Source organism: Sorex araneus, chromosome 3, assembly GCF_027595985.1.
Source record: "Sorex araneus isolate mSorAra2 chromosome 3, mSorAra2.pri, whole genome shotgun sequence".
NCBI lineage: Eukaryota > Metazoa > Chordata > Mammalia > Eulipotyphla > Soricidae > Sorex > Sorex araneus.
In genome coordinates this window covers 137,748,102-137,760,786 of record NC_073304.1, presented here as the reverse complement: position 1 = coordinate 137,760,786, position 12,685 = coordinate 137,748,102, and positions in this window count along the sequence as shown.

Here is a 12,685-nt window from a genome sequence, read left to right as displayed (position 1 = left end):
ATAAATATATGATAAGTAAGGTCAAACATAGGATCCACAATCCCATAAATTTCTCTTATGGTAAAGAGACTTTAGCATGCAATAAATTATCTTGGCACCTCCATAAATTGGTACAGGATAATATTGTCAGACTAAGTACATTGATTCTCAAGAGTCTACCTAAACTAAGCATCGAGTCTCATCTTTTGTTTCAGGTTGTTCACAGAGTTTCTTAACTCTAACTTGGAAGTTGTTTTTTAATTTATTTTATGGCATCAGTTTCTCAGTCCTGAGAAGAAATCAACTCAATCAGAGTTCTGTCCCAATCCTTGATATAGAGTAAGAAAAGGAAAAGCTGTTACAATGGAATTTAACCAAAATTTCCCAATAAAAGCTCTGGGAACTGACAGTGGAAATTTTTTTCAGATATCAATAAAATAATCTTAAAATGGCAGGTTCTCCTGGGTTGAACTATCCTCTGATGTTCAGTAAAACAAGTTTTGTACAAGTATAATCACTCTAGAATTGTTGTAGTTTTTCCCAAGCTCTGCATTTCCAGTTTGCATGCTCTGAGAAAGGACAGTCTTCAGTTCTTAATAAATTTAAATCAACAAGGAAAAAAACTGAAAACATTAACTTGAAAATATCCAGATATTAGAGCAGTTATAAAAATATTGTAATATGGAATTTATAAAAGTTTGTCACTTGTCATCCCGTTGATCTTCATTTTCCTCGAGTGGGCGCCAGTAATGTCTCCATTTGTCCCTATGCTAGTGTAGCCCAATGGCATCTGTTCGCTCCAGGAACACGAAGAGCCTCAAACCATTTGTTCAGGTTTTGACAAAGAAGTCTGACCATCTCGTAGGTGGGTGGCCACGTGGTCTTTTGATGTCCCTTGGAATCCAGTCAGTAACAGCTCTAGTCCAGCGGTAATCTCTAAATCGAATTATGTGTCTGGCCCATCTGATTTTCGATGCCTTGGCACAAGACAGCATCCCTGATTCTTGGTCATGGACAGAGGTTGGAACTCCGGATTCCTTCTCTCACTTGAATGAAAAGTGATACTCCAAGCATAGCTCTTTCGATTCCTCTTTGGGATACTCGAATAGTGTTCTCGTCCTGTTTTCATAGGGCCCAGATCTCTGAGGCATGTGTTAGTGCAGGAAGAATGGTGGAGTCGAAAAGATGTGCCCAGAACTGGAGGTTCTTCGTCCTCTTAACCACTTCTTAGACAACGCTCTTGAAGGCATCCCATACTGCTCTCTTCCTCCTGCGTAGTTCAGGTGCCAGGTCATTTGTCATGTTGGGTTCTCGACCCACGTACACATAACTGCTGCATTTGGAGATGATTGTTCCATTGAGGGCAAATAGAACATCAGGAACTAGTCCGTTTCTCATGAACATTGTCTTCATGAGATTCAGCTGTAGTCTGACCTTTCCACACTCACACTCATATAAAAGTTTATGTTACTGAAAAGTATTCTTGTCCTTCTTAACCCAAGCTTTACTAAATACTTATCATAAGATTAGTTCATTTACAAATTAAGTTTGGTTCTAATAAACATGGTCATTTTGCATAAACACAGAAGTCACTGTCACTGTCATCCTGTTGCTCAATCGATTTGTTCGAGCGGGCACCAGTAACGTCTCTCAGTGTGAGACTTATTGTTACTGTTTTTGGCATATCCAATACACCACAGGTAGCTTGCCAGGCTCCGTCGTGGGGGCACAATATTTTCCGTAACTGGGCTCTCCGAGAGGGGTGGAGAAATCGAACATGGGTCGGCTGCATGAAAGGCGAATGCCCTACCGCTATGCTATCCTTCCAGTCCAAACACAGAAGTAACAAAGATAATTCCTCCCTTTTTACTTTTTAAAATAGGCAATTAAGCATCGGCAATATAGAGGGCCTGTTCATGCAGCTTCTAGAGATAGTGCAACCCGTGTCAGAGAAGGCAAGCTCACCTTCATGGAGAAAAGGGCACTAACCAGCAGGAGAAGTAGGGGCCTATCCCCCAGTTACTCTTAAGGATCCTTTTAGTGGGGAGAGGAGTACTATTCAGATCCAACCTCTGCAGATAGGTGTGCTTCTATGAGCTCGGGACGGCCTTGGAAGGCTTCTCATCAGCAGATACGCTTGGTATATCTCCAAAGGTGCCCATAGCATGGTCAATCGCCCCAAGATGCGGCTGCCCTAGTTCAGGTATAAGGAGCCAGTAGCTGCACAAGGAGAGGGTGTAGAAGTCCATTCAGGCACCTACAGTCCTTGATCAATTAGATCCAGTCAATGATAATGAATTTGAATGGGTTTTGATGCCAGGGAGTCTATATGCTTTTTTATAAAAGCCATAACCTTGTTAAACAAGAAGGGACCCAGAGATATTACAATCAGAATACCTCAAAGGAAGCCAAGAAGGGGAAGCACATAGGGTAGTATTCCTTCCATTCCCCACCACTCCTGGGAGGTGTTAGCGGAGCGTTTCCACTTCTTGAGGTCTTCTTGGAGCTATCTTATTAGATCTTGGACCACTCCACTCTGGTTAATGAAAAAGCAGCATTCTTCTTGCAGGAAAACACAAAGGCCACCTGTTCGGCAGTAAGGAGGTCCAGTCCTCATCGATTCTGGGCAAGAGAATTTAATTGCTCCTGAACGGTCAAAATAATTTGGGATACTTCTTGGATGTCTCTTATCAACTGATTTTGCAAGGAATTATGCATTGTGACAGCAGTGGTGATACCCGCTGTGCCTGTGGCAACCCCAGCTGCACGTGCCCCAAGCCAATAAGAAAAGGAATAAAGGCAGAAGACCGGGGTGCATGAGTATGTTCTTTCAAAAGTATTGGGATGGGTTCGGAAGCTGGAAGGATATTCAGGTGTGGGAAAACAAAGACAATAATACAAATGCCAGTCCAATTTCCATACAAAAAGGGGCGGATAACCATGTCACAAAGAAACAAGGCATTATATGGGGGACAATAATAATACTGGGGGTCCCAGGAATTTTCTACAATCAAGAGAAAATTTCTGAATAACGGCTGAATTAGACCTATTAAAGCAAGTAAGATTCTCTAGTACTGTAGACAGCGCATAATGGTAAGGGAAATGCAATGTCTCATAATACTGGTACAGGAGGAAACCAACCCCAAGAAATTGTGGCTATCCACCAGCAAGACAGAGGCATCCAAGGGGATTTCATAAGAGGGGGGCATGCACAGCCAACATCCCTGAGCAAACCCAGGCTGAGTAGAATTAAATAACTGAAAAGAATATTGTAACAATTTCATCAACAGAAAGAAGGACTAAGAATATACTGGGTTTACTTGCTGCGCAAGGGCCTGTACGGCCTGGGATGCATTGGTTAAATGCTCATGAACAATTTCTGCTGGAGAGGGGTTAGGTGTTGGAACCCAGACCTTTTTAACCGTTATTAAGCCTAGGGGGTCACGCCCATTCCCATTCACTCTGATCCCTGTGTAAGGGTCATTGCCAGTCCAGCAGGGATCCTAGGGGTCGGAGAGGTGATATTTAACGGTATTCCAAGAGCCCGAGTTACAGTTCTTTGGGAGAGAAAGGAGTGTCAAAGCCCTCCCTTTAGTGTTGGTATGGTCATGTGGACAAGACCAATATGGGCAATATCCCTCGGCAAAATGAAGGCAAGAGGAGGATGATTGCTTGTGTTTCCAACAAATATACTTATGATTAGTGGAATAGGATTTTCATGAGAGACAGGCACCCGAACCCGTCGCAGACTTGCATGCATCAAAGTAGGAGTTCACATAGGATAATGACGAATCCAATTGGGAACTATTAAGAACCAAGGGAGGTATGTATCCTTCAACAATGATTTGGAATTCCCAATGTCCAGATCGAGCTTCACTGGAGACCATTGATATCAGTGCCATTAGAATAAGGAACAAGGGTTTCAATCCCATCTGTGGGAAAAAGGGGGAGACTGTTCTCAGGGGCTTGAGTTCCAGGGAACCTTTAGGAATTGAATTAACAGGTTTAATCAATTGCTCAGGGAGCCAGCAGGTGGCACCTTCCGAGCTATCAAAAATACAAGCGGGCCCTGGTCCCCAGATAAGCATGTGATCTGGGCCTTTCCATTGAAAGGTAAGAGGGTCTTTTCACATGGCAAGGGCATGGTTATTTTAAGTAGATGGGTGCCAGGGGCGGTCTGCAGCAGAACATCCTTATAAATGTAAGGTTAAGAAATTTAGAACAAAAAGGGCATGATTCAAAGGGTTTCTAGGAGCGCCCAAGGTTGGGTAAATAGTTCCCTGTTTTAGTTTTTGAAGGTAGGCCTTCAAAGTCTGGTGAGCACACTCCACTATGTTTTGGTCTTGTAGGTTGTAGTAAATGCCCGTTATGTGTTTTATTTGGAACTGATGACAAAATATCTGGAAATTCTTACATGCATAACCTGGGCAATTATCAGTTTTAATCATTCTGGGCTTCCCCATAAGGGAAAGGCAAGTTAAAACATGGGCAATAACATTCTTAGAAGCTTCTCCGGATTGTAATGAGGCATAGATAAAGCCTCTATAAGTATCAATAGTAACATGAATATATTTAAGTTTCCTAAACTGATTATAGTGAGTGACATCCAAATATCATTAGGTACCAATCCTCGGGGGTTAACCCCCAGATGTGGTGAGGGCAACAGACTAATACATCCAGGATAATTTTTAACTATTAGCCGGGCTTGTTCCTGGGTAAGTTTATAAAGAAGCCAGAGTATTAGCATTCAAATGATAAAGGGCATGAGCCTGCTGGGCTTGGGTAACTGAGCCAATAAGAACCGGAAAAGTCAACTGAGTTGTGGCATCGGCTAGGGCATTCCCTGCAACTAAAGGTCCGGGAAGATCAGAGTGAGCTCGAAGATGCCCTACATAAAATGGCTGGCATCGCAAATGAATTAATTCTTGTAACTGCGCAAAAAGAGGGGAGGCATTTGTGGAAGGTTTAATAAGGGGAACAGTTTCCAAAAGGGGAAGGGCAAAGGCAATGATTTCAGAATTGTAACAACTGGTTGTCTTACTGAGACTTTGGCTGGAATCTCAGAGACCACACATTCCACAAATTAAAACTTATGAATATTTATAGCTAAAGATTAATGGTAAATGAAGAATGTTCTTATTAAAATGTCTTTGCCACACCAATGAATAGCTTTCTCTTAACTATGTATGGTGGTGACAAGCTTCACCATGCATTCTGCACAATGATGGGAGATGACAAAGATAATATACAAGAAGAGAACATGATAGTATTAATTACATAAGCAAAACTGTAACTATAAATAAAATAGTGTCTTCATAGTTTGGATCTTTTGTTTGTTTTAAAGGTATGGTTTAATTTTTTTAAGTAGCATTCTTTACATCTTTGAAATTCAGATATGTTATGATTTTTTTTATTGAATCACCGTGAGACACAGTTACAAAACTTTCATGTTTGAGTTTCAGTCATACAATGATCAACTCCCTCCACCAGTGCACATCATCCACCACCAATGTCCCCAGCATACCCCTACTTTCCAACCCTCCCCCTGCCTCCATGGCAGACAATTTCCCCCATAGTCTCTCTACACATTTGGACATTATGGTGTGCAATATAGATACTGAGAGGCTATCACGTTTGGTCCTTTATCTACTTTCAGCACATATCTCCCATTCAGAACGATTGCTCCAACCATCATTGACTTAGTGATCCCCTCTCTATTCCAGCTGCCTTCTCCCCAGCTCATGAGACAAGCTTCCAACTATGGGGGAATATTCCTGGCCCTTGTCTCTACTGTCCTTGGGTGTCAGTTTCATATTATGTTATTTAATATTCCACAAATAAGAGCAGTCCTTCTATGTCTGTCCCTCTCTTTCTAACTCATTTCACTTAGAATGATACTCTCCAAGACCATCCACTTATAAGCAAATTTCATGAATTTATCTTTCCTAACAGCTGTATAGTATTCCATTTGTAGATATATCAAAGTTTCCTTAACCAATTGTCAGTTCTCGGGCACTCTGGTTGTTTCCAGATTCTGGCTATTGTGAACAGTGCTACTATGAACATACAGGTGCAGATGTTATTTCTACTATGCTTTTTTGTATCCTTGGGATATATTCCCAGAAGTGGTATTGTGGGGGTCATATGGAAGCTCAATTTCTAGTTTTTGGAGGAATGTTCTTATTATATTCCAAAAAGGCTGGACTAGTCTGCATTCCCAGCAACAGTGAAAGAGCATCCCTTTCTCCCCACATCCATGCCAACAATGTTTGCTTTTGTCCTTTTGAATGTGTGCCCGTTTCTGTGGTTTAAGATGCTATCTCATTGTTGTCTTTATTTGCATCTCCCTGATGATTAGTGATATAGAGCATTTTTTCATATGCCTTTTGGCCATTTGTATTTCTTTTTTGAGGAAGCTTCTGTTCATTTCTTCTCCTCGTTATTTTTTTATGGGGTTGGAGGGTTTTTTATTTGTTTATTTGTTTATGCTTTTTGGGTCACACCTGACAATGCGCTGGGGTTACTCCTGGCTCTGCACTCAGGAATTACCCTTGGCGGTGCTCAGGGGACCGTATGGGATGCTGGAATCGAACCGGGTCAGTTGCGTGCAAGGCAAATGCCCTACCCACTGTGCTAATGCCCCAGCCCTGGGTTTGGAGGTTTTTTCTCTATAATTCTACTAGTGTCTTGTATATCCTGGATATTAATTCCTTATCACATGGGTATTGGATAAATATTCTTTCCCATTCTGAACTCTGTTATCACCCAGTCCCTGTTCTGTCAATGTCAGATGGGTTTTTGAGCACCCATGTTCAAATAAGCAGGTACTTGTCCTGATGAGGTGTCTTCTGCTATTAAATAATGCTAATATAATGAGATTTATAAGTGGTTTCTGGTTATTTTTTAGGTATATTTCTCCTGACATGTTCTTGATTAAAGTAACGCATTACGTTACTTTAATTTAGTAACATATTACTTTAAATATTACTTTTAAAAAATTTATTCATTTTTAGATGTTACTTTCCATATTAATTTAATTTAGTAACATTATTTTAGTGTACAGGGGCTTTTGTACACTTCCTAGTTCATGTAAATTAAGCCAAATAAGCATGATATTATCAATACAGTAGACCAAGTAATACAAGATATCTAGATAGTTATAATCTGACCATCTTCTAGAAATTTAATATTTTGTGAGTGGACTACATTCAACAGTACTCAGGGTATTCCCAGCTGTATGGTTGAGTCATCTCTCTGGTCCTAGAATTCTAATCCTAAATAAGTTCTAAGTCTGATCCTCTGGATTTTACTTTCTTCCAAGTGTAATAACAATTCTTTTATACAATAGGCAGGAAATCCTTTGACTTTCACATTTTGATTTAAATTAATGATTTGTCACTCTTGACCTTTCATTGAAATTTTCCAATGCATCATTTGTGTGTAGTGTGAAGCATTCAGTTACAGTCATTAGGATTTCTAGTTCCCCTGTCCAACTCAGATGGTTAGAATATTTCACCTGCCAGAGCATTCTGTTCTACAGAAATTCCACCCACGTTTCCCCTGGTGAAATGTTAATAATTATATTGTTATAGCAATACATGTTGGACATATCAGTGTTTCACCCACCTATAGAAAGGGAATGTCATTTTTTAGGCAGGTGATAGATAACCCATCCCCAAAATTGTTTTGAATTTTTCACTTGAACCATTTATTCCAACTCTTTTCAGTAAATTCCCCAGGAAATATATTCAGATGTAGATTTATCTTCAGGTGTTTAAATAGGAAAGGCTCTTGAGCACGCTTATCCAAGAGTAAGGAAAGGATTAGATTAAGGCAAACATTGATTTGTAGTTTGCAATAGAAGCTGCAGTTTATCTCATGAAGACTTTGAAAGATGAGATAGCTGTTTAGTTGAGATAGCTGTTTAGACGAAAAGTGGACCTTTGAACCTCTCTACCAATCCTTGGAAACAAGTTGCTATTGAGAAGAGAGAGTAGGCTGGAAAAGGCAATTCACTATAGTAGCAGGTGCTGCCTGGGGAATGACTTAGCTGCAAGTTATGAGGAGTAAAAAACTGCATTGGAGAGAACAAAAGGCGCTATTTTGAAAGGGGGCTTCAGCAGTGCTCTTCGATACCTCTACCTCTTCCTAGTCAGGCTCTCTTCATATCCATCTCGACCTTCATCCAACTGGTCCACAGTCCAGATCTATTCATGTCTCTCTAAATTCAGCTTTCTTCATAGAAGCAAGAGAAATTCTCCCCAAATCACAGCATGTTATATTAATAAGTTATTTGACATCCTCTAATAGCTTTACATATTTACAACAGATGTTCAACTTAGAGACCTAAATGTTCCCACCTAATCTGAATCCACCTCTATTCTGCTACCTCAGTTCTTCTCTCTACCAGCTCCTTTAACATATTTTAGCCTTTTCTGCCCATTTTGTGTTTCTAAAGCAAGAAAATCCTTTCACGCATTGGGGCATGAAGAAGTTACTGTTCATTTTTGAGTTAAACTCTCCTCACAGCGGTTACAACACAATCTTAGAGTAAAGCTTTCTTGACTACCCTCAAATTCACAGCTATTCCAGTTATTTCTATCACAGTTTCTGTATATTATCATCATAATATCTTTCACCATTTCACCTTTTCTGTATGTCAGTTCATTGCCTCACTCTTCTTCCCTCTTAATAATATGCTGGGAAAAATTCCATGTCTTCTCCCCTACTGCAATTAGAACACAGCCTAGTATGCCTGGTGCTTTGTATTCTCTCAACAAATGTGGATAATTTACTTGCTCCTGATAGCAGGCATTCTTGACACCCCAAAAAATGGTATTCCATCTTTCTTTAACTTTTTTAAAAATTGATTTTTCCTTTACACTTTATATAGACACTGTGATTTACAAACTTGTTCTTGATGACTTGTTACAGACATTCAATATACCAATATCAATCCCTCCACCATTGCACCTTCCCACCACAAATTTCCCAACCATCCTTGTAGCCTGCCCCTATAGCAAGTCCTCAATAATTTATTTTATATTGCTTCTTATAATTTGCTAGTAGACTGATCAAAAAATGTTAACTCAGAAATTAGTGAAGCAACTGTATCTCATCAAAGAGCTCTTAAATCCTTGTATAAGAGTTTACTAAGATCTTCTTTGAATTTAAACCTTCTGTTTTGATCATTTGTTAATCAAGATTCAATGCTTTTCACATTGCATTCCATCTGATCTGGTATGCTACTCCTGGTTCATCAGTGTTGTAGAGTTTGAGGTGTTGCACAGCCTTGCACTCCAGGAAGTCTAAAATTTTAAACAGGGTGTTACAGCTGGAGTTAAATTTTAACTGGGTGGCAGATTTGGGGCATGTGCATAACTGACAGGACTTCCAGAAGTACAGGGAGATGGGCAGGGTAGCCCATCCCTGACTCCGTGAGAGCCTGATTTTCATTCATAAAGCCCACATACCACATACCTCTGAGAAAGCCTTATTTTCAGTCATAAATGTCGGGGTCCTGGCCAGTCAACCCCGGCACACTGGAGTATGAGCCCCGAAGTCACCAGACTTACTCCCTATGGGAGAGGGAGTGGGAAGGGGAGAAGCCTCTGCCCTGGCCGTCTGCTCGCCGCAGGATTCCTAATGCCGAGAAAGAAGCCGACCGAGAAGGTCACCGAGCAGAGCAGGGAAGCCTGGTGATCAAGCAGACTCCGTTTATTGATTCTTACACAGGGGATTTTATACACACAATCTTGGGTGGGGGGACATTCCACGCATGTATCACGTTTACCCCGTGGAGCTCAGTACAGATGCCAGTTAATGATTTGTATTCCCCAGTCTCAGGACCATGTTAACTAGCTCAGGTAAATGTTAACTGTCACACCCCTCATCCCATTGTCTCCTCAACCAGAGTGCCTGTTTGTGGAATGCTGGAGTGTATGGAATGCAGAGCCCCTGGGCTCCTGTAAACAGGACTGACTCTTGCTTTCAGGGGCAGGAGGTTTAGTCAAAGTCTCAGGCCAGCTACTGAGACCCCAACAATAAAGACCCACATAAAAGGTCAACAATTTAATTTCTGGACGATGCTTTTACTGAGCAGAGAAGTCTGGCAGGGAGCATACCAGTAATGTAGAGTGTGGAGGTTTTTGGCTGCCAGGCTCTGTTTGCACAAGTACCACAGACAACTCCCCTTGTGCAGGCTCTGGAAGAATCTCTGCAACTTGTTGATTTTCAAGATTAATTTATGAGTCTCTGGATCATGGCCAGTGAATGAGCTTACATGACGCTGGAGGTGGTTTGTGGTGTGACTCTATTTCATCTTTGTAAGATATTTCTTCCCTACCACTAAGGTAGAGTAAAATTTCCATTTACTTATCTTCTGTTGTCCTCCCTTTCTTCTCTTCCAATCATTATAAATTCTTACATTTCTCCTTTGACTTGGGTTTTATGGTCACAGCAGTCAAAGGAGTATGACATACATGCACTTGTTCTAGCTAGGATGCTGTTTTCAATAAACAGTCACCAGTTCAAGTTTTGACCTTAAAAGAAAAACAGTGGAAGAATCTCATGAATATCTACTTGCAAGGAATAAAGTTCAGCAATACAACACAAAATGAATCTGCAGAACAATTCAGAAGCTGCACATTTTCCAAGCATCTTCAAAAGTCACTAATGGGCAGTCACTGGAAAAACTACTACCTAAGAAAGAGGAGAATTAAAATCAGAAGAAGATAATGAGACAATCAATGTAATCAGTTGGAAGAAAAATGTTCCTGAACATGTAAACAAACTTGGAAAGATTTGTACAAACTGACTGAAATTGCTAATAAGGGAATTACAAAGATACTGAAACTCAGTTATGAGGCTTGGTGTCACATATGATATGAATCTGAGATCAAAGTTAGATTCAGATTCACGGTGGAGCATAAGCTAGGTTTGCCAGAGGCTTAGTTATATCCTTGACACCTCATGATCAACAGCCTCTGGTTAGTGCAAAAATATATCCTAAAACAAGTAGCAGAGTTATAAAGAACCAATCACTTTTGAAGATAATTTGTTTGAAAGAAATAGATATTGGTCACATTTATGCACAGATTTTTATTTTAAACTAACAAAAATACTATAATTTTATTATTTTAGTAATGTATCAGCATTGTTTTAAGTTGTGAAATGTGAAAATACTAAATGTAGAATGCAAGTTTTCATGTTCATCTATGGAGGGAAGTACAAATAATTTAGAGCATTTTGAAACAATGAATTAACTAATTAATTGTGAACTTTATTCTTTACAACTGGATGTTCACAAGATCTTCCCACCCTTTTCTTTTAATTATCAAAACTTGAATTAGTGACTGTTCTTTGAAACCAGTGTCGACTAGAATAAATGCATATACGTAAGAACTCTTATGATATAGTCATAAACCCAAGTCATAGAAAAAATGTTAAGAATCTAGAATGAATGAAAGAGAAGCACTAATAAAACTAATAGAGATGAGTAATGTATATAAAAATAAAAATTTGGGAGTCAGTAAGGGGCTTTCAAGATGCATGGTGATATTTGCACTTTAATACACATCATATTTATAAAATTGTATATGTAAAATTTTGTAAGAAAAATAAACAAGAATCCACTCCTAGATTTAAAGAAGGGACTCTTTAAAGAAGGGAATCAGAGAAGGGCTAAACATAATTTTGTTTTTTCTAATAGAACATTTTGGGCTTTCTGTTTTGTTTATGTTATCCACTTGGAAGATTTTTATTTGTGAAAAACTGAACAAGAATTCAACTGTTTGGTTGCAGATTTTTCTTTTAAGTAAGAATATGGTTGCTAGTGTCAAACAGAGTGGAGGTTGAGAATAAGTTAATATTGCTGTCCTCCTTCAGGCTAGACAAATGTTTTATAAAGGACAACACATCTCAAGCTGAGAAGACCCTTTTGTTTACTTGCTTCTGAATTGAAAATGATGCCTTCAATTATCGGTCTAACTGTAAACACCATCAGCTGCTCTAAAAATATTTTCTGAGTAAATGCCACTTGTACTTCTGGCATTTACCCAAAGCCTTTTTTAAAGCAGCTGGGAATCTCGTTAGCAAGGTTTCGGATTATGGAGTGATAGAATAAAACAGCAAAGTAAGTAGAGGCTTGAATTCTGGAAATAGCACAAAGAAGAGAAATAAGCCAACAACAGAGACTTTAATAAGTTTTTTCGTTGTAATCAAAATCTCTTTTTGAGACCATTGTCACTTCTTTTTTTTTGCTTTTTGGGTCACACTTGGTGATGCACAGGTGTTACTCCTGGCTCTGCACAGAGGAATTATTCCTGGTAGTGCTCGGGGTACTGGGAATTGAACCTGGGTTGGCCACGTGCAAGGCAAACACCCTCCCTGCTGTGCTATCACTTCAGCCCCCAGTGCCACTTATTTTAAGGGGATCAATGATGTCTATGAGGTGTTGCCATCAAGGAACTTGGGGGTTAGATTAAAATGAAGTAATTGGAATGATATGCAGTGTAAAAAACATAGATCGAATTTTTTAAATAACAAAAGAAATTTTTTAGGAGAGAAAGAAAAATAAAAAAAAACAAGTAACAACCCTAAAGATCTACCAAATAAATTAAAAATTCCCAAGTCTAAGGTGCCATTACAATTTGTACCTGGTGCTCAGGAAAGTGACAGTCACATTTAAAAATATCAATGTCAGGGG